The 22,459-nt window shown below is 39.0% G+C and overlaps 1 long non-coding RNA gene across 1 annotated transcript in view; it reads left to right on the plus strand.

Annotated features, from left to right (window-relative positions):
* LOC309649503 overlaps positions 1–22,459 on the plus strand; it is a 1,121,016-nt gene that overhangs the window by 602,639 nt on the left and 495,918 nt on the right. The gene's annotated exons all lie outside the window — the stretch shown is intronic.

Consider the following 22,459-nt stretch of genomic DNA (forward strand, 5'->3'; position numbering starts at 1 on the left):
CAAGCTGCAATTTCACTCATACCTGACGTTGATGGCAAAGGTTCTGGTTCCTTGCTGGATTTAATTCTATCTACCCTCTTGAAAGAATGATCCATTGATGTCTGGGTAGTAGCTCTTTTTTTCTCATCATAGATGACAAGGTAACACTGGATTGCAAACTGAATGGCTGCTGCCACCTTTGGGTCCCATTCTAGGTTCGGGTCCTGTGCCTCAAAAACTAACAGTGCTTCCTCAAATAACGAAGGTTCCCTTGCCATTTTCTGTGTCGTGAATCTCTTCAGTTCTTCAGTTACTTTTTCTTCCTCCTGTCCCTCTTCATCCTTTCTCTGGGCCTCCAATTCCATCAGTAAGCTCCTCATGTTGCACAGCAAGGAGGTCAGCGAAATCGTCCTCTTGCAGATCTAGCTCCAGCTTCTCGCTGAGGGTCACTACGTTGCTGAAGACCTCTTCGGACTTCTGATCTACCTTCTCAAATCCACAAAAATCATGAACAAACTGTGGGCAAAGGTTCTTCCAAACCCCATTCATCGTGACCGCCATACCCTCACACCATGCAAAGTCAATGTTTTTTATGGTCTTGTAGATGTTATGGTCCTCCCAAAGTTGTCCCTAGGTTGTTCCTGATTTGTCACTTACCTTTACTGCCTGACAAAAAGTGTGACATAAATAATATTTCTTGAAAGTCGCCATAACGCCCTGGTCCATAGGTTGGATGAGCAACGTAGTATTTGGTGACAGATGCAGTACTTTGACGTTGGGATGAAAGTCATCCATGAATGGGGGGTGGCCCAGAGCATAGTCGAGCAGCAAAAGAATGTTTTGCTGGAACGTCCTTCTCCAAGCAATATTTCTCTACATCTGGGATAAAGTGGTGGCAAAACCAGTCCTGGAACGTGGCCTGTGTAATCCGGGATTTGGGGTTACGCTTCCACACAACAGGAAGAGAGCCCTTGGCTATGTTTTTAAGGGTTCTTGGGTTGTGTGAATGATAAACTAAGAGAGGTTTCAGCTTCAATTCACCGGAAGCATTGCCACCAAACAACAGTTAGCCTATCCTTTGCTGCTTTACAGCCCGGCATCAACTTTTCCTCCTTACTGACGTAACTTCGGTCTGGCATCCTCTTCCAGTTCAGTTGTGTCTCATCCACATTAAAAACCTGGTTGGGTAAATACACACCATCATCAATAATTTCTCAAAGTGTTTCTGGAAGTTCCTGGACAGCTACCCTATCTGCACTTGCTGTCTCTCCACTTACTTTTGCATTGTGAAGGCTGGCTCTAGCCTTGAACCGATGAAAGCAGCCATGGCTGGCATTAAAAGATGTGCCCTCTGATTCTTTGCCGTGTTTCTTCTTCAAGTCTTCATAAAGGCTTTTAGCTTTCTCTTGAATCAGCGTTAAGTTGAGCAGGACTCAGCGCTGATGTTGATCCTGCATCCGCACACTGAGAAGTTTCTCCATCTCCTCCATCACTTTTCCATGCTTCTTGGATATTGTGTCAACATCGTTGGCACAGCAGACTTCACATGTTCCATGATCTCGTCCTTGTTCTTTAGATTCGTGCCAATGATTGAATGATTCATATTATAAGAATGAGCGATGTCTAACATCTTTTTGCCTCGCTCCACTCTCTCAATTACTTTCACTTTTGTTTCCGTCATTATCGCTTGGCGCTTCTTAACAGTACCAGCTACATAACATCTGGTTTTACGCTTGCTTCCAGACATCTTGGGTTTGAAATAAAGGTACTGTTCTACTGTACTCTATACAGTACTGTAAAGTACACAAAAGCACAACCACATATAGAGGAAGCACGCACGTGACAATGTATGTCAGACACGTGAACTAACTTACATGATTGGACACGCGAATGGACGTTTGCATCTTTGAAAGTTTGCAACTTGAAGGTTCGTATGTAGGTGACTTACTGTATTTGTACTGCCTAGGGAGAACTACCTAGGAAAATTTTGGTATGACTTATGTCAGAGAATGTTTTGCTTATGTTCTCTTCTAGGAGTTATAAGGTGTCCTATCTTATATTTAAGCATATAAGCCGTTTTGAGTTTATTTTTGTGAATGGTGTGAGGGTATGTTCTGACTTCACTGATTTGCATACGGCTCTCCAACTTTCAAAACACCACTTGCTGAAGAGACTGTCTTTTCCCCATTGTATATTCTTGCCTCCTTTGTCAAAGGTTAATTGACCATAGGTGTGTGGGTTTATTTCTTAGCTCTCTATTCTAGTCCATTGATCCATGTATCTCTTTCTGTGCCAATACAATGCGGCTTTGATTACTGTAACTTTGTAGTATTTTCTGAAGTTTAGGAGGGTTATGCCTCCTGCTTTGTTCTTTTTCCTGGGGATTGTGTTCACATTTCTGACTTTTTTATGGTTCCAGATACATTTTAGGATTATTTGTTCTAGTTCTGGGGAAAATGTCATGGGTAATTTGATAGGGATCACATTAAATCTGTAGATTGCTTTGGGTAGTATAGCCATTTTAACAGTATTAATTCCTCCCATCCAAGAGCGTGGGATGTCTTTCCATTTCTTTGAATCATCTTCAGCTTCCTTTACTAATGTTTTGTAGTTCTCAGTATATAAGTATTTCACCTCCTTGGTGAGGTTTAATCCTAAGCATTTTATTTTTTTGATGCCATTTAAAAAAGGATTGCTTGTTTACATTTCCTTTCTGATATTTCATTGTTAGTGTAAAGAAATGCAACCAGGGACTTCCCTGGTGGCTTGGTGGTTGAGAATCCGCCTGCCAATACAGGGGACACGGGTTTGAGCCCTGATGCAAGGAAGATCTCACATGCCGTGGAGCAACTAAACCTGTGTGCCACAACTACTTAGCCTGCACTCTAGAGCCAGTGAGCCACAAATACTGAGCCCATGTGCCACAACTACTTAAGCCTGCATGCCTAGAGCCCGTGCTCCACAACAAGAGAAGCCACTGAAATGAGAAGCCTGCGCACCACAAGAAAGTCTAGTCCCCACTGGCCACAACTAGAGAAAGCCCGTGCACAGCAATGAAGACCCAATACAGCCAAAATAAATTAAAAAAAAAAAGAAAAACCAGGAAATGCAACCAATTTATATATGTTAATCTTGTATCCTGCTACTTTGCTGAATTTGTTTATCAGTTCTAGTAGTGTTTGTGTGGAATTTTTAGGGTTTCCTTTATATATATTATCATGTCATCTGCATATAATGGCAACTTTACCTCTTCCCTTCCAATTTGGTTAGATTTTATTTCTTTTTCTTGTCTGATTGTTGTGGCTAGGACTTCCAATACTATGTTGAAGAGAAGACGTGAGAGTGGGCATTCTTGTCTTGTTCCAGATTTTAGCGGGAAGGCTTTCAGCTTATGAACGTTGAGTATTATATTGGCTGTGGGTTTGTCATAAATAGGTTTTATTATGTTGAGATATGTTTCCTCTGTACCCACGTTGGTAAGTGTTTTTACCATGAATGGATGTTGAAGCTTTTCAAATGCTTTTTCGCCATCTATTTTGATGATCGTTTGTTTCTTGTTTTTCCTTTGTCGATGGGGTGTATCATGTTGATTGATTTGCATATGTTGAAACAGCTTTGTGAAACTGGGTGAATCAAATTTGGTCATGGTGTATGATCCTCTTATGTGTTGTCGGATTCGGTTTTCTAATATTCAGTTGAGAATTTTTGCATCTATATTTATCAACGATATTGGCCTGCAGTTTTCTTTTTCGGTAGTGTCTTTCTCTGTGTTTTTTTTTAAAGTCTTTATTGAATTTGTTCCAATACTGCTTCTGTTTTATGTTTTGGTTTCTTGTTTGTGAGGCATGTGGGATCTTAGCTCCAAAACCAGGGATCGAACCCGCACCCCTTACACTGGAAGGCGAAATCTTAACTGCTGGACCACGAGAAAAGTCCCCATCTGTTTTATTTGGTTTTTTTTTTAAGTAAATTTCTTTCTTTATTTATTTTTGGATGCATTGGACATTCGTTGATGTGCTCGGGCTCTCTCTAGTTGCGGTGAGCGGGGGCTACTCTTCGTTGTGGTGTGCAGGCTGTTCATTGTGGTGGCTTCTTTTGTTGCAGATCATGGGCTCTAGGTACGTGGGCTTCAGCAGTTGTGGCTATCAGGCTCAGTAGTTTTGGCTCGTGGGCTGTAGAGCGCAGGCTCAGTAGTTGTGGCACACAGGCTTAGTTGCTCCATGGCATGTGGGATCTTTCCAGACCAGGTCTCGAACCTATGTCCCCTGCAGTGGCAGACAGATTCTTAACCACTGTGCCACCAGGGAAGTCCCTCCTCCCCATCTGTTTTTGATATCAGCATGATAGTGGCTCCATAGAATGTCTTTGGAAGTATTCCTTACTCTTCAATCTTTTCGAAGAGTTTGAGAAGAATCAGTGTAAGTTCTGCTTTTTATATTTGGTAGAATTTGCCTGTGAAACCATCTGACCCTGGACTTCTGTTGCTAGGGAGTTTTTTTAAATTACAGATTCTATTTTTTTAAAAATTCTATTTATTTATTTATTTATTTTGGCTGTGTTGGGTCTTCGTTTCTGTGCGAGGGCTTTCTCTAGTTGCAGCGAGCGGGGGCCACTCTTCATCACGGTGCGTGGGCCTCTCACTATCGTGACCTCTCTTGTTGTGGAGCACGGGCTCCAGACGCTCAGGCTCCGTAGTTGTGGCTCACGGGCCCAGTAGCTCCGCGGCATGTGTGATCTTCCTAGACCAGGGCTCGAACCCGTGTCCCCTGCATTGGCAGGCAGATTCTCAACCACCGCGCCACCAGGGAAGCCCTCTATTTTGCTTTTAGTGATCAGTATGTTCAAGTTATCTATTTCTTCTTGATTCAGTTTTGTTCGGCTGTAAAAAAACAAAATATATTTTTAAGTTATGTTAGCAGCTAAATACTTACCATGTATTAGACTACAAAAGAGAGAAGAAAAAATATTAAAATATTTTTTCAAATACAACAAGTATTGAAATGTTTTAAAGAAATTGGTATAATAATACTAATTACAATAATGACAAATTGTTCTGAACTTAAAGACTACTTATATCTAAGATGCATATTATATGCTTATTGTTTTATTGTTTTTAAATACATGGAATGTTTTCTCCTTTCTAATGTAATTCTTTTATTTTACCTGTATATTGTGAAAAAAATTTAGTTCCACAAAATATAAAAAATTACACTTTAATAGGAGATATTAATCCATTTACATTTACTATAGTACTGAAAATACTTAGGTTTAGCATTCCATGTCATGGAGTGCTCTTTTTTATTTATTCATTTTTAAAAAAGATTTAATTTGGAGGGGGGGCCATAAATTATTCATTTATTTATTTATTTAATTTTAACATCTTTATTGGACTATAATTGCTTTACAATGGTGTGTTAGTCTCTGCTTTAGAACAAAGTGAATCAGCTATACATATCCATATATCCCCATATCTCCTCCCTGTTGCGTCTCCCTCCCGCCCTCCCTATCCCACCCCTCTAAGTGGTCATAAAGCACTGAGCTGATCTCCCTCTTCTATGCAGCTGTTTCCTACTAGCTAGCTATTTTACATTTGGTAGTATATATAAGTCCATGCCACTCTCTCACTTCGTCCCAGCTTACCCTTCCCCCTCCCCATGTCCTCAAGTCCATTCTCTATGTCTGCGTCTTTATTCCTGTCCTGTCCCTAGGTTCTTCCCAACCGTTTCTTTTCCTTTTCTTTTTAGAGTCCACATATATGTGTTAGCATACAGTATTTGTTTTTCTCTTTCTGACTTACTTCACTCTGTATGACAGACTCTAGGTCCATCCATCTCACTACAAATAACTCAATTTCATTTCTTTTTATGGCTGAGTAATATTCCATTTTATATTGAAGATGTGCAACATCTTTTTTACCCATTCATCAGTTGATGGACACTTAGGTTGCTTCCATGTCCTGGCTATTGCAAATAGAGCTGCAATGAACATTGTGGAACATGACTCTTTTTGAATTATGGTTTTCTCCAGGTATATGCCCAGTAGTGGGATTGCTGTGTCATATGGTAGTTCTCTTTTTAGTTTTTTAAGGAACCTTGATACCGTTCTCGATAGTGGCTGTATCAATTTACACTCCCACCAACGGTGCAAGAGGGTTCCCTTTTTTCCACACCTCTGCAGCATTTATTGTTTGTAGATTTTTTGATGATGGCCATTCTTACCTGTGTGTGGTGATACCTCATTGTAATTTCGACTTGCATTTCTCTAATGATCAGTGATGTTGAGCATTCTTTCATGTGTTTGTTGGCAATCTGTATATCTTCTTTGGAGAAATGTCTATTTAGGTCTTCTGCCCATTTATGGATTGGGTTGTTTGTGTTTTTTTTTTTAATATTGAGCTGCATGGGCTGCTTGTAAAGTTTGGAGATTAATCCTTTGTCAGCTGCTTCGTTGGCAAATATTTTCTCCCATTCTGAGGGTGGCCTTTTCGTCTTGTTTACGTTTTCCTTTGCTGTGCAAAAGCTTTTAAGTCTCCTTAGGTCTCATTTGTTTATGTTTCTTTTTAATTTCCGTTTTCTAGGAGGTGGGTCAAAAAGGATCTTGCTGTGATTGATGTCATAGAGTGTTCTGCCTATGTTTTCCTCTAAGAGTTTGATAGTGTCTGGCCTTACATTTAGGTCTTTAATCCATTTTGAGTTTATTTTTGTGTATGGTGTTAGGGAGTCTTCTAATATCATTCTTTTACTGGTAGCTGTCCAGTTTTCCCAGCACCACTTATTGAAGAGGCTGTGATTTCTCCATTGTATATTCTTGCCTCCTTTATCAAAATTAAGGTGACCATATGTGTATGGGTTTATGTCTGGGCTTTCTCTTCTGTTCCATTGCTCTATATTTCTGTTTTTGTGCCAGTACCATACTGTCTTGACTACTGTAGCTTTGTAGTATTGTCTGAAGTCAGGGAGCCTGATTCCTCCAGCTCTGTTTTTCTTCTCAAGATTGCTTTGGCTGTTCAGGGTCTTTTGTGTTTCCATACAAATTGTGAAATTTTTTTGTTCTAGTTCTCTGAAAAATTCCATTGGTAGTTTGATAGGGATTGCATTGAATCTGTAGATTGCTTTGGGTAGTAGAGTCATTTTCACAATGTTGATTCTTCCAATCCAAGATCATGGTATATCTCTGTATCTGTTTGTGTCGTCTTTGATTTCTTTCATCAGTGTCTTATAGTTTGTTGAGTAAACGTCTTTTGTCTCCTTAGGTAGGTTTATTCCTAGGTATTTTATTCTTTGTGTTGCAGTGGTAAATGGGAGTGTTTCCCTAATTTCTCTTTCAGAATTTTCATCTTTAGTGTATAGGAATGAAAGAGATATCTGTACATTAATTTTGTATCCTGCAACCTTACCAGTTCATTGATTAACTCTAGTAGGTTTCTGGTAGCATATTTAGGATTCTCTGTGTATAGTATCATGTCATCTGCAAACAGTGAGAGCTTAACTTCCTCTTTTCCGATTTGGATTCCTTTTAATTCTTTTTCTTCTCTGATTGCTGCAGCTAAAAATTCCAAAAGTGTGTGGAATAATAGTGGTGAGAGTGGGCAACCTTGTCTTGTTCCTGATCTTCGTGGAAATGGTTTCACTTTTTCACCATTGAGAATGATGCTGGCTGTGGGTTTGTCATATATGGCCTTTATTATGTTGAGGAAAGTTCCCTCTATGCCTACTTTCTGGAGGGTTTTTATGATAAATTGGTGTTTAATATTGTCAAAAGCATTTTCTGCATCTATTGAGATGACCATATTGTTTTTATCCTTCAGTTTTTTAATATGGTGTATCACATTGATTTGCATGTATTGAAGAATCCTTGCATCCCTGGGATAAACCCCACTTGATCATGGTGTATGATCCTTTTAAGGCGCTGTTGGATTCTGTTTGCTAGTATTGTGCAGTGGATTTTTGCAGCTATGTTCATCAGTGATATTGACCTGTAGTTTTCTTTCTTTGTGACATCTTTGTCTGGTTTTGGTGTCAGGGAGATGGTGGTCTCATAGAATAAGTCTGGGAGAGTTCCTCCCTCTGCTATATTTTGGAAGAGTTTGAGAAGGATAGGTGTTAACTCTTCTCTAAATGTTTGATAGAATTTGCCTGTGAAGCCATCTGGTCCTGGGCTTTTGTTTGTTGGAAGATTTTTAATCACAGTCTCAAGTTCAGTGCTTGGGATTGGTTTGTTTGTAGTTTCTATTTCTTCCTGGTTCGGTCTTGGAAGGTTGTGCTTTTCTAAGAATTTGTCCATTTCTTCCAGGTTGTCCATTTTATTGGCATATAGTTGCTTGCAGTAATCTCTCATGATCCTTTGTATGTCTTCAGTGTCAGTTGTTACTTCTCCTTTTTCATTTGTAATTCTATTGATTTGAGTCGTCTCCCTTTTTTTCTTGATGAGTCTGGCTAATGGTTTATCAATTTTGTTTATCCTCTCAAGGAACCAGCTTTTACTTTTTTTGATCTTTGCTGTTGTTTCCTTCATTTCTTTTTCATTTATGTCTGGTCTGATCTTTATGATGTCTTTCCTCTGCTGACTTTGTTTTTTTTTTCTTTCTTTCTCTAATTGCTTTAGGTGTAAGGTTAACTTGTTTATTTGAGATATTTCTTGTTTCTTGAGGTAGGATTGTATTGCTATAAACTTCTCTCTTAGAACTGCTCTTGCTGCATCCCATAGGTTTTGGGTCTTCATGTTTTCATTGTCATTTCTTTCTAGGTATTTTTTAATTTCCTCTTTGATTTCTTCAGTGATGTCTTGGTTATTAAGTAGTGTATTGTTGAGCGTCCATGTGTTTTTATGTTTTACAGATTTTTTTTCCTGTAATTGATATCTAGTCTGATAGCATTGTGGTCGGAAAAGATACTTGATACGATTTCAGTTTTCTTATATTTACCAAGGCTTGATTTGTGACCCAAGATATGATCTATATCCTGGAGAATGTTCCAGGAGCACTTGAGAAAAAGTGTATTCTGTTGTTTTTGGATGGAATGTCCTATAAATATCAATTAAGTCCATCTTGTTTAATGTATCATTTAAAGCTTGTGTTTCCTTATTTTCATTGTGGATGATCTGTTCATTGGTGAAAGAAGGGTGCTAAAGTCCCCTTTTATGATTGTGTTACTGTCGATTTCCCCTTTTATGGCTGTTAGCATTTGCCTTATGTTTTGAGGTGCTCCTATGTTGGGTGCATAAAATTATACAATTGTTATATCTTCTTCTTGGATTGATCCCTTGATCATTATGTAGTGTCCTTCTTTGTCTCCTGTAATAGTCTTTATTTTAAAGTCTTTTTTGTCTGATATGAGAATTGCTACTCTAGCTTTCTTTTGATTTCCATTTGCATGGAATATCTTATTCCATCCCCTCACTTTCCATCTGTATGTGTCCCTATGTCTGAAGTGGGTCTCTTGTAGACCACATACATACCGGTCATGTTTTCGGATCCATTCAGCCAGTCTATGTCTTTTGGTTGGAGCATTTAATCCATTTACATTTAAGGTAATTATTGATATGTATGTTCTTATTACCATTTTCTTAATTGTTTTGGGTTTCTTATTGTAGGTCTTTTCCTTCTCTTGTGTTTCCTGCCTAGAGAAGTTCCTTTAGCATTTGTTGTAAAGCGGGTTTGGTGGTGCTGAATTCTCTTAGCTTTTGCTTGTCTGTAAAGGTTTTAATTTCTCTGTCGAATCTGAACGAGATCCTTGGTGGGTCGAGTAATCTTGGTTGTAGCTTTTCCCCTTTCATTACTTTAAATATGTCCTGCCAGTCCCTTCTGGCTTGCAGAGTTTCTGCTGAAAGTTCAGCTGTTAACCTTACGAGGATTCCCTTGTATGTTATTTGTTGTTTTTCCCTTGCTGCTTTTAATATTTTTTCTTTGTATTTAATTTTTGATAGTTTGATTAATATATGTTTTGGCATGTTTCTCCTTGGGTTTATCTTGTATGGGACTCCCTGCGCTTCCTGGACTTGATTAACGATTTCCTTTCCCATATTAGGGAAGTTTTCAACTATAATCTCTTTAAATATTTTCTCAGTGTCTTTCTTTTTCTCTTCTACTTCTGGGAACCCTATATTCGAATGTTGGTGCGTTTAATGTTTTCCCAGAGATGTCTCAGATTGTCCTCAATTCTTTTCATTCTTTTTTCTTTATTTTGCTTTGCAGTAGTTATTTCCACTATTTTATCTTCCAGGTCATTTATCCATTCTTCTGCCTCAGTTATTCTGCTATTGTTTCCTTCTAGAGAATTTTTAATTCAATTTATTGTGTTGTTCATCATTGTTTGTTTACTCTTTAGTTCTTCTAGGTCCTTGTTAAACGTTTCTTGTCTATTCTCCATTCCAGTACCAAGATTTGGGGTCATCTTTACTATCAGTACTCTGAATTCATTTTCAGGTAGACTGCCTATTTCCTCCACATTTGTTTGGTCTGGTGGGTTTTTACCTTGCTCCTTCATCTGCTGTGTGTTTCTGTGTCTTCTCATTTGGCTTTGGGGACTGTGTTTGGGGTCTCCTTTTCAGAGGCTGCAGATTCGTAGTTCCCGTTGTATTTGGTGTCTGCCCCCAGTGGCTAAGGTTGGTTCAGTGGGTTGTGTAGGCTTTCTGATGGAGGGGACTGGTGCCTGTGTTCTGGTGGGTGTGTCTGGATCTTGTCTTTCTGGTGGACAGATCCGCATCTGGTGGTGTGTTTTGGGGTGTCTGTGACCTTATTGTGATTTTCGGCAGCCTCTCTGCTAATGGGTGGGCCTGCATTCCTGTCTTGCTAGTTGTTTGGCATGGGATGTCCAGCACTGGATCTTGCTGGTCTCTGAGGGGAGCTGGGTCTTAGCGTTGAGACGGATATCTCTGGGAGAGCTTTCGCCATTTGATATTACAAGGTGCCAGAGGTCTCTGGTAGACCAATGTCCTGAACTCGGCTCTCCCACCTCAGAGGCACATGCTTGACACCCGGCTGGAGCACCAAGACCCTGTCAGCCACACAGCTGGGGGTGAGAGCAAGAGGTAGCTTTGGTACATCTCAAAGACCACCAATGGGGTTCACTGACCATTTTCTCTCCAGAAGTGAAGAAAACAAAATTCAGACTTTGGCTAGTCAGCCACTTTGGTAGCCAGCCTCCAAGATGGACCTAATTATCCCCTAATTATCTCCCAGTCTCCATGTACCAGTGTGGCTCCTCGCACTTGAAAAGGGTTGACTGTTTAACTAATAAGAAATTGCAGAAATGACAAAGTGCAGCTTCCAAAGTTATAAAAGACATTGCAGCTTCTGCTTTGGTTTCTGCTAGATCACTCATCCTGGGGTAAGCCAGCTGCCATGTCATGAGGACACTCAAGCAGCCCTAAGGAGAGATCCATGTGGCAAGGAACTGAGGCCTCTTACCTACAGCCACGTGAGTGAGTCATCTCAGAAGTCAAAAGATTTAATTGTTTAAATTTTTGGTTGTGTTGGGTCTTCGTTGCTGCACAGGGTTTCTCCAGTTGTTACTAGAGAAGCAGGGGTCACTCATCGTTGTGGTGCACGGGCTTCTCCTTGCGGTGGTTTCTCTTGTTGTGGAGTATGGGCTCTAGGTGCATGGGCTTCAGTAGTTGTGTCATGCAGGCTCAATAGTTGTTGCTTGCAGGCTCTAGAGCACAGGCTCAGTACTTGTGGCACACGGGCTTAGTTGCTCTGTGGCATGTGGGATCTTCCCAGACCAGGGATGGAACCCCTGTTCCCTGCATTGGCAGGCAAATTCTTACCCACTGTGCCACCAGGGAAGTCCAGTGTGCTCTTTTTTAAACCTAGTCTGTTTTCATTATTTTGTATCTTAACGATTCTGTATTAAAGAAAAAAAAATAATACTCCTTTCTACCCCTCCTCTTTGAGGATTATATATGAAGAAGTATGCCTTATTTATTAACCTCAAATTTTCACCTTACTTTTAAGAAGTAATCACAATGTCAAGTATTTAATACTTTTCACTTCCACCTTGAAAAGCATGGATATTAAAGTGCTAATACAATTACCTTCCCTGGTCTATCTTTTTTAGTTTTTGTTATGTATAAAAAACAACGAAAAACATGCATGGTTTGTAAGGAAATGACAAATTTCAGAAAATTCAGCATGTGAATACACTCTAAACATAGCTTCTAGATAAAGACACAGAAAATTGCCAGATACTCAGAGGCCCCCTGGTGCCATTCTAGTGACTCCCCTTAAGGTTTAATATTGTTCTGGTATCTAACAAAAAGATAACTTTACCTGTATTTTGTATTTTATATAAATGTTATGGCACAGTAAAATCACTTTTGGATTGGGCTTTTTTATTTTATGTTGTTTGTGAATATGCCTATATGGTTGCCTGTTGTTGTGATCATGCATTGCCACTGTTGCATAGGATTCCATAATGTAAATATTTAACTATTGATTAATTTATTCCAATGTGTATTACAATATGAGTGATTTTCAGTTTGTGTCTATTGAGAACAGCACTGGTATATAAATTCTAGAACTTGAGCTTTGGTGGTGTGTGTATAAATTATTGTTCAGTATACACGTAGTAGTAAAATTTTCGAGTCATAGCTTTCTTGTGTTTATATTTTTAGATATTTCTAAATATTTTCAAAACATTTGTATGATTTTTCATCTTCAGCAGCAGTGAATGAGATTCAAGGATTATACACATTCTTGTCAAACTTGATAATACCTGTCATTTTCATTTGAACTTTCTGGTTGGTGAGTGATAATTCCAGGTATCACACTTTTGCATTTAATTGACTACTAAGAAGCCAAGCATCTTTTGATATGTTTACTTAACATTCTGTACTCTCTTTTTTGAAATATCTTTTGGTATATTTCCCCCATTTTGCTATTCCATTATCTTCTTATTGAAGACTTCCTTTTTTTTTAACATCTGAAGACTTCTTATTTAGGAGTTTTTAATACATGCTTGAGATGAGTTCTTCTCTCTTTCTGTCTCTCCTTCTCTTTCTTTAGATGAGTGTCAGTTTTTAATGTTAATAACATCTAATTTGTTATTTTCCTCTTTATTTATTTAGTCTTATTTCTATTTATTTATGTAGTCTTCTTACCTGTAGCAGAACACATTATTTATTCTAAACCACAAATATGTTTTCATTTCTTCAATAAATGTAATTATTAAGCTTTAAATTTAAGTTAACTTTCTAAACTAAATATGTTGTATCATAGTGAGTATTAATTTTTCTATGACAGCTGAAAGGTTACATTTATTCAGAAAATGTTGTATCAGCTTTCTTTTCATTTGCTCCTACTTCTCATTGATTCACAGTGGTAAACATCACTTCATCCATGGATCTGACTTTTCTCTGATTTCTCATGGTCATTCTCACTAATTCGTCTTGCCTCCTGAAATCTTTAGCAATCCCCTTATTCCACAGAAGCAAAAACCTTCCTTGGGCCTTTTTCCTCAGAAGATTGATTATTGCCACATTTTAAATGGCAGATTGCAATAAGTTAGGAGAAAATGCCACAAGGGTCTCTCATTTTTTTTTCACATCCTGTATCAGCCTCTGCTTGCACTCTCTGTTCAAAGATATTTGTGCAACACATTGATGGAAGATGCCACTTGTTTCTCTCCTTGGGGAAAAGACAGATTAATTACCTAACAAATAAAATAAAGAGAGTGTCTTGCTCTTTTCAAATGTTGGACAGGATTGCTTGCATCCTAATTTAAATGTTTCAGGTGACTGAAGCTTAAGATTCCTAAGCTTTAATCCATACTTGCACCATGCACAGCACCCAACAGGAGAGCTTTACATAACCCCATGAGACACTTGTGTGCAAGTGGAACAGATAAAAATATAAAACTATTGCTGTCTTTTTGTGTCATAAAAATGATTTTTTGTCTCATTTAAAATATTTTCTTCTAAAATCCAAAAACGTGTCAGGTTAAAATATTGTTATTTCAAATATGGTAACATCGAAGACCCTTCAAATTTCTTTCCAGTTTTGTTGATGATGGGATGCCGTCAGAGATATGACTTCATTAATAAACACAATAGGTAAGATTCCTTCATAGGCCTGATTGGGGAATATGAAAATAAACCCCAGAAAAATCTGGACATTTTCTAGTTCTCAAATATTGGTTAAGATGGTAGAAAGGGCCCTTCATTGTCCTATATGTTAATGCAGATCAATTGTGAGAGGTGGGGATAAAACAAGCAGCTTAAATATCCTTTATGTTTGTTGTACTACTAGTAGAAAGAGGAAGGGTCAACATGTCACCATGGTTGATATAGCAAATAAGCTGCTTGAAACTACACAGAAATGTACCTGCTTGTATTTTCTGTGCAGTTACCCTCTCTTTTGGTGTGCCCTGATACCTCCCTCAACTTATGTACCAACTCCAGCAGCATTAAGCAGAAATCCAAAGAAACCTATTCTTTGGAATTATGAGGAAGGGAAGAGTCAAACATTTTATAACATGCTGTATACAAGGATACACGTCACCATCCTTATCTATGTCGTGCCATGCATGGAGGGTCAGTAGGTTCAGGGGATTCTGGAAGCACCAAGTTCTGTGGGGTTAATCACAGTTCCATTCATGGGCAGTAAAAGAGAAGGGCCTTATCTTGGTCACTTTCTCAATGCTAGTAGCTACAAAAAGAAGAGGATAGCAGACATCTTAGGGAGAAGAACCAACATTAAATGAAATGTCCTAATTACTCTAGGCAACCTCTCATGGTGGCCTCCCATAGCTCCTCAAATCCCTACATACTTGCACAAGGGATAGTGTAATATTACTGGAGTGTCTGACTGCAGATTAACATTATTTTTGTTGAAAAAAATAAAAATAGGTTCAAGTGATAGGGTTTGAAAAGGGTTCACAGTGTGAAGGAAACTATTGTAACAATGTGGACAGAACCCTTTGGATGGATTTATCATGTTTTTTTTTTTTTTTTTTGCTGCTTCAGAATCTGTAGTAGCGATTGGTGTGTTCCATGATACATCCCCGCTTCTTATAAGTTTTAGATGCAATACCCCATTAGGAAGAAGTGCACGTAAGGAAGATTAGTGAGTCAAACTCCTCTGCCCTCTGTCAGCAGTGGGTGCAAAGGGATTTAGACCAAGTGCTTTCATCCTTTGATTTGCAAAGTTTTCACTATATGAATGATGTTTTGTTTGTTTGCAGGTCAGGAGCTTTGGTCTCAATATCCCTGTTTAAAAAGTGTTATCACGTGTCTGCCAGAAAGAATTGCTGATGATACTGGGAAAAATTGAGAGTTATCCTTAACAATTAAGGGTTTTGTAGCAACATGGATGGACCTAGAGATTGTTATACTGAGTGAAGCAAGTCAGACACAGAAAGACAGATATCATATGATATTGCTTATATGAGGAATCTATAAAAGAAAAAAAAGGTACAAATGAATTTATTTACACAACAGAAATAGAATCATGGATATAGAAAACAAACTTATGGTTACCAGGGAATAAGTGGGGAAGGGATAATTTGGGAGATTGGGACTGACTTATACGCACTACTATATATAAAATAGATAAAGACCTGCTTTATAGCACAGGGAACTCTACTCAGTGGTCTGTACTGGCGTATACGGAAAAAGAATCATATAAAAAAAAACAAGGGTTTTGGGATTATATAATAAATATAAATGTGCAAACCTTTAACATGAAAGGAAAAATCAGTTAACTCTGTGGTCCCTGTTATGGTGTAAATATTTTGTACCTCTAATTTTAAAATTTTGAAACCCAGCTCCCATCTTGATGGTATTAGGAGGTGGGGCTTTTGGGAGGTGAGTAGGTTATGAGGCCAGAGACCTCAAACATGGGATTAGTGACCTAATAAATGTAGCACACAGAAGATCTTATGCCCATTCCATGATTTCATTGCCGAGCGAGAAGACCCACATTGTGAACCAGAAATTGGTCCCTCGCCAGACACTAAGTCAGCTGGCAACTTGTTCTTTTTTTAAAAAAAATAATTAGATAATTAATTAATTAATGTTTTGGCTGTGTTGGGTCTTTGGTGCGGTGTGCGGGCTTCTCATTGAGTGGCTTCTCTTGTTGCGGAGCACCGGCTCTAGGCGTGTGGGTGTCAGTGGTTGTGGCTCACGAGCTCAGTAGTTGTGGCCTGTGGACTCTAGAGCACAGGCTCAGTATTTGTGGTGCACGGGCTTAGTTGTTCCATGGTAAGTGGGATCTTCCTGGACCAGGGCTCGAACCCTTGTCCCCTTTATTGGTAGGCAGATTCATAACTACTGCACCTCCAGGGAAGCACCTGGTTACTTGTTCTTGAACTTTTCAGCCTCAGCAATTATGAGAAAACAAAAATATTCTGTTGTTTATAAAATACCAAGTCTCTCGTATTTTGTTTTAGCACTCAAAGAGCTGGCTGAGGAGAAATATCTGTGAGCTTGAAGACATATCAGGAGAAACCTTTAAATCTCAAAAGAAAAGAGAAAATGGGCAGGAAAGGAATCAACAGAACAGAGTAATCAATAATTGTGGAACAATGAAAAATGCTGTGACCTATACATAATGGGTATAGCAGGAGGAGAATAAAGATAATAAAGAACAGAAAATATTTTTTAAAAATGACTGAGAATCTCCCCAAATGAATGTCTGACACTAAATCCACAACATCCAAACTTAGAAGAACATATGAATAGTAAAGAAAACTGACCAATATCTCTCAGGAACATCAATGCAAAAATCCTCAACAAAATATTACCAAATCGAATCCAACAATATTTTGAGAGAATTTTATATCATGAATGAGAGGAAATAATCCCAGGTATGAAAGGCTGGTTCCACATTCTAGAATCAAATAATTATATCCATCATATCAACACCTTAAAGACAATCATTAGCATATCAATAGATTCAGAAGACCTTTGAAAAAATCTAACACCCATTCTTCATAAAAACTCTCAGTTAAAGAAATAGACTGGAGCTTTCTCAAGTTGATAACAAAGATTTACAGGAAACTTTTATCTTACATCATGATTAATGGTCAAAACCATGAAGCTTTTCCACTAAGTTCAGGTAAAAGCAAGGATGTCCCCTTTCATGACTCCTTTTCCATATTTTACTCCAAGTCCTTGCTAATGCAATAAGGCACGAAAATAAATAAAACAAATACAGATTGGGTAGAAAAAAATGAAAGCAACCTAAATAAAATGTGGACCAATATACTTTATGGACACCTCACCAAAGAAAATAGACACTATGCATATAAGTATACAGAAGAATAATCCAGATTACATGCTGCCATGAAAAAGCAAATTAAAAATACAATTCCATACCACTATGTAACACTTAGAATGGCTAAAATGTGAACAATGACAAGAACAAATTCTGTAGGAGATGTGGAACAATAGGAAATGTCATTTGTCATTGGTGGAAATGAAAAATAATACAGCTACTTTGGTAGTCTGATTGACACTTGCTAGAATATTGAGCATTCCCTTACTGTACAATCCGTCAAGTGTTCTCATGGATATTTACTGAAAGTAGTTTAAAACATACTTCCAGAGGAAAACCTGCATATGGATATTTATGGCACCTAATTCAATATTGCCAAAATGTGAATGAAACTAAGGTGTCCTCCAATAGGTGAATGAAATGATATAGTATTAATATATTCTGGGAATGGGATAATATTGAGCACTAAAAAAGTAAGCTATCAAGCCATATAAAGAGATGGGAATTCTTTTTTTTTTCTTTTGAAATAGAGGTGATTTTCTTTATTTTGAAATTTAAATGTTATTGGAGTATAGTTGATTTACAATGTTGTGTTCATTTCAGCTGCACAGCAAGAGATTCAGTTACACATATGCATATATTCATTCTTTATCAGATTCTTTTCTGATAACGGTATTCCCAGAATACTGAGTAGAGCTCCCTGTGCTATACAGTAGGTCTTTGTTGCTTATCTGTTATATATAGTAGTATTCGTATGTTTACCCCAAGCACCTGATTTATCCCTACCCCCCACCTCTCCCCTTTGGTAACCATAAGTTTGTTTTCCAAGTCTGTGAGTCTGCCTCTGTTTTGTAAGTTAGTTCATTTGTATCAATTTTTAGCTTCCACCTAGAAGTGATATCATCCAATATTTGTCTTACTCTGTCTGACTTACTTCACTTAGTACAATCATCTCTAGGTCCATCCATGTTACTGCAACTGGCATTATTTTCTTCTATTTTATGGCTGAGTCATATTCCATTATATATATGTATCACATATTCTTTACCTATATTCATATGTTGATGGACATTTTGGTTGCTTCCATGTCTTCGCTATTGTAAAGAGTGTTGCAGTGAACATTGGGGAAGATGTGTCTTTTCGATTTATGCTTTCCTCCAGATATGCACACAGGAGTGAACTTGCTGGATCATCTGGTAGCTCTATTTTATTTTATTTTACTTCATTTCATTTCAATTTCAATTTTTTTGGAATAGAGTTGATTTACAATGTTGTGTTACTTTCTGCTGCACAGCACAGTGAAGCAGTTATACATATATCCAATCCTTTTTGGATTCCTTTCCCATACAGGTCATTACAGAGTATTGAGTAGAGTTCCCTGTGCTATACAGTAAGCCCTTATTTGTTATCTCTTTTATATATAGTGGTGTGTATATGTCAATCCCAACTTCCAATTTATCCCTCCCACCTCCCCTTACTCTGGTAACCTCCATTCTGTGCTCCATAGTGGCTGTTACCAATTGGCATTGCCACCGATAGCATAGAATTGGTGGTGCAGTGGTTAAGAATCTGCCTGCCAGTTCAGGGGACACAGGTTGGAGCCCTGGCCCGGGAAGATCTCACATGCCACAGAACAAGTAAGCCCGTGCACCACAACTACTCAGTCTGCGCTCTAGAGCCCACGAGCCACAACTACTGAAGCCTGTGTGCCTACAGCTTGTGCTCCACAACAAGAGAAGCCACCACAAAGAGAAGGCTTCGTACCACAATGGTGAGTAGCCCCCGCTTGCTGCAACTATAGAAAAGCCGCGCGCAGCAATGAAGACCCAACGCAGATTAAAAAAAAATAAGTAGTAGGTTTCTCTTTTTTCCACACCCTCTGAAGCATTTCTTGTTTGTAGACATTGTGATGGTGGCTATTCTGAGTGGTTCCATGTGATACTTCTTTGTACATCTGATTTGCATTTGTCTAACATAAAGCAATGGTGAGTATCTTCATATGTGCTTTTTTTTTGAACAGTGTCAGTAAGATTTACCCCTTGAAAAAGGGTTATTGAAAGGTTGCCTTGTTTTGAAGTCTACTTCGATTACCTACCCCAAGACATTTTTTGAGGGCTGTTGTCATTTACAGCTCCCCAGGCATTGTGAATATGAAGTGCGTATAAGGTCCAGTTTTAGAATTGTTGTTGTGGGAAACAGAAGGCAGCAGGGTTTCTACTGTCCCTCTCTGGTTACTGACACAACCTTAGGTGTAGGGCAAGTCCTGTTCTTGGGTATTAAATTAGAGTGGAATGTGCCTGTCCAAACATGTAAGGGCTTCTGTCCCATTCCTTCTTCCCCCTTACCCTTCATCCCCCGAACAAGTATAAACCCCTGCAAAATCACCTGTTGAGGGTGCTGTCTTGTAGAGTGGGATGACCCTTACGAAGGAGTCGGGAGGTCAGAACCCAAACACCAGGATATGTTGAGAGCAGGTGATTTTCCAAATGTCATCCAGCCCAGAGAGTCCACCATCCTTTGGGTGTCAGAGGGTTGGTTTAGTAGTATGAGGGCACACTTAGATCTGGAGATAGTGATCCCATGCAGAGGGGACCAGGTTGCACATGTTCAAGGGGGGCGAATTAGCTGGCATATCCTCCCGAGGTCCTCAGGCGTACAACAGTCCAGCCTTGGGACCAAATTGTGTCTGTGTCCAGGGATGTGACACTAGTACGTTCACTGCGACTAAACAAATTTAGTGATCATTTTTCTTATCTTTATCTTAATTTTAAATTTATAATGGAGTATATAGTTGATTTATCATGTTGTGTTCATTGTTGACATACACCAACATGATTCATTTATACAGAGATAACTATATATTCTTTTTAGAATTATTTTCCCATTGAGGTTACCAAAGGGTGTTGAGAAGAGTTCCAAGTGCTCTACAGCAGGTCCATGTTGATTACAAGTTTTCTCTCTGTAAATATGTATATACTAACTCCAACCTCATGATTTATGCCTCCAACACACCTTTCCAGTTTGGTAACCATAAGTTTGTGTTCTAAGTCTGGGACTCTGTTTCTGTGTTGTAAGATAGTACCTTTCTATCAATTTTTAGATTCCACCGATAAGTAATATCATATGATATTTTTCATTGCCTGATTTATGACACTTAATATGAATGTATGTAGGTCCTTCTGAGTGGCCCTAAATGGCCTTATTTCATTCACTTCATGGCTGAGTAATATTCCATTGTACATATCTACCATAATTTCTTTATCCATTCTTCCCTCCAAGGACTTTTAGGTAGCTTCCGAGTAGAGGCTCTTGTAAAGAGGGCTGCATAAATTTTAGAGTGCCTGGGTCCTGTCAATTTACGTTTTTTCCAAGATACAGGCCCAGGAGTGGAAGCGCCATATGCTCTGAAGCTCTGGTTTTTAGATTTTTAAGGAATCACCACCCACTTCTCCAGAGTGGCTGTTAGCAATTTACATTCCCACCATCAGCTTGTCAGGGTTCCCTTTTCTCCACGCCCTGTCCTGCATTTCAGGTTTTACAGTTTGTGAGGTTGGCCATTCTGACTGGTGCGAAGTGATATCTCTTTGTAGTATTAATTTACATTGCCCGTCTGTTTTGTTGGCCAAAAATGGAGTAAGGTTTTTTCCTGAATATATTAAGGAATAACGCATACGGCCTTTTTGGCAAACTGCATCATTGGCGATGTTCAGCAGCTTTGCATGTGCTTTGATGACGAGTGCAAACTACCCCTTGAAATCCCTTTCCTGCAATTCTGCCTTGCTTACAAGGCCTTTACGAATACTTATCTCAAGAAATGACTCCATTAGAGGTGTCAATTACAACCCTGCATGTTTGTGAATTGCAGTGCCCCTGAGCACCAGTTTTCAATTTGTTTAGGGAAGCAGACACAAAGGGGCAGGATTTCTACAGACACATTCCAGTTACTGGGGCACCTGAAGGATAGGGAAATTCTTCTTCCAGGTAGGAAACTAGAGTGGCATATGCCTGTCCAAACATCTAAGGCTTGTGTCTCATTCCATCCCGCCATTCCCCTTCTTCACCAGAAAATTCCAAGCCGTGCAAAACCGGCTGTTGAGTGTGCTGCCTTCCCAAAGTGGGGAGACTCTAAGGAAAGGAGCTGGGGAACCCGAATGCCAGGAGACGTGGAGATGAGGTGACTTTTCCAAACTCTTCCCGATCAGACGGTGTACCATCCTCTGGATGTGCCATGCATGTTTTAGCTGTAGGAAGGGTCCCCTGCACCTGGAGATATGGAACCCATGGAACGGGGGCCAGGCAGTATTCCTCTAAAAGTGCTGCATTTGCTGTCCCATCCTCACGAAGCCTCTCAGACAAACGAGTGTAGAGCCTTAGGTCCCATCCAGCTCTGTGTCTAGATATGGTCAGTCCAGGTTGCATCACAGCCCTTGAACAAATTTTGTAAGAATTTCTCTCTCTCTCACTGTCTTTATTTTGTTCTTGTTATTTAATTTTGTAATGGGGTATAGCTGATTTTCAATACTGTGTTTCTTCCTGCTCTACATCTATCCACTTGATTCACTTAAAGAGAGACATCAATAAATTCTTTTACAGATTCTTACCAGTCTTATATATCCTTTTCTGGTGACAACAGTGTGCTGAGTCCAGCTCTTTGAGCTATAGAGTAGGTCCTGTCGAATACCTATTTTGTTTATGGAACCGTATCTGTGCTAATTTCAACCTCCTGGTTTATGCATCACCCCGCCCCACCTTTCTCCTTTAGCAGCCATAAGTGTGTTTTCTAAATGTGTGACTCCGTTTCTGTTTTGTAATTGCGTTCATGTGAAGGCATTTTTAGATACTATCTATAAGTGATACCTTATGATAAGTCTCTTTTTATGTCTGACTTATGTCACTTAGAATGATCGTACCTCAGTCTGCACGAGTTGCTGCCACTGGCCTTATTTCATTGATTTAATTGCTGAGTAATATTCCATTGTACATAAGTACCACATCTTCTTTCTCCATTTTTTCCTTCCAAGGACATGTAAGTTGTACCCAAATCGAGGTATTTCTAAACAGAGCAGCCCTAAACTTTGGGGTGCCTGTGTCTTGTCGATTTTTTGGTTTTCCCAAGATATACGCCCATGAGGGGAAGTGCTGTATGTTCTGTAGCTCTGTTTTTTAGAAGTTTTAAGATACAGCATACACTTCTCAAGAGTGGCCGGTGGCAATTTACATCCCGCCGATCAGCATAACAAGGCTCCGTTTTCTCCATGGCCTGTCCTG

Source organism: Balaenoptera physalus (assembly GCF_965194825.1).
Source record: "Balaenoptera physalus genome assembly, chromosome: 1".
Lineage (NCBI taxonomy): Eukaryota > Metazoa > Chordata > Mammalia > Artiodactyla > Balaenopteridae > Balaenoptera > Balaenoptera physalus.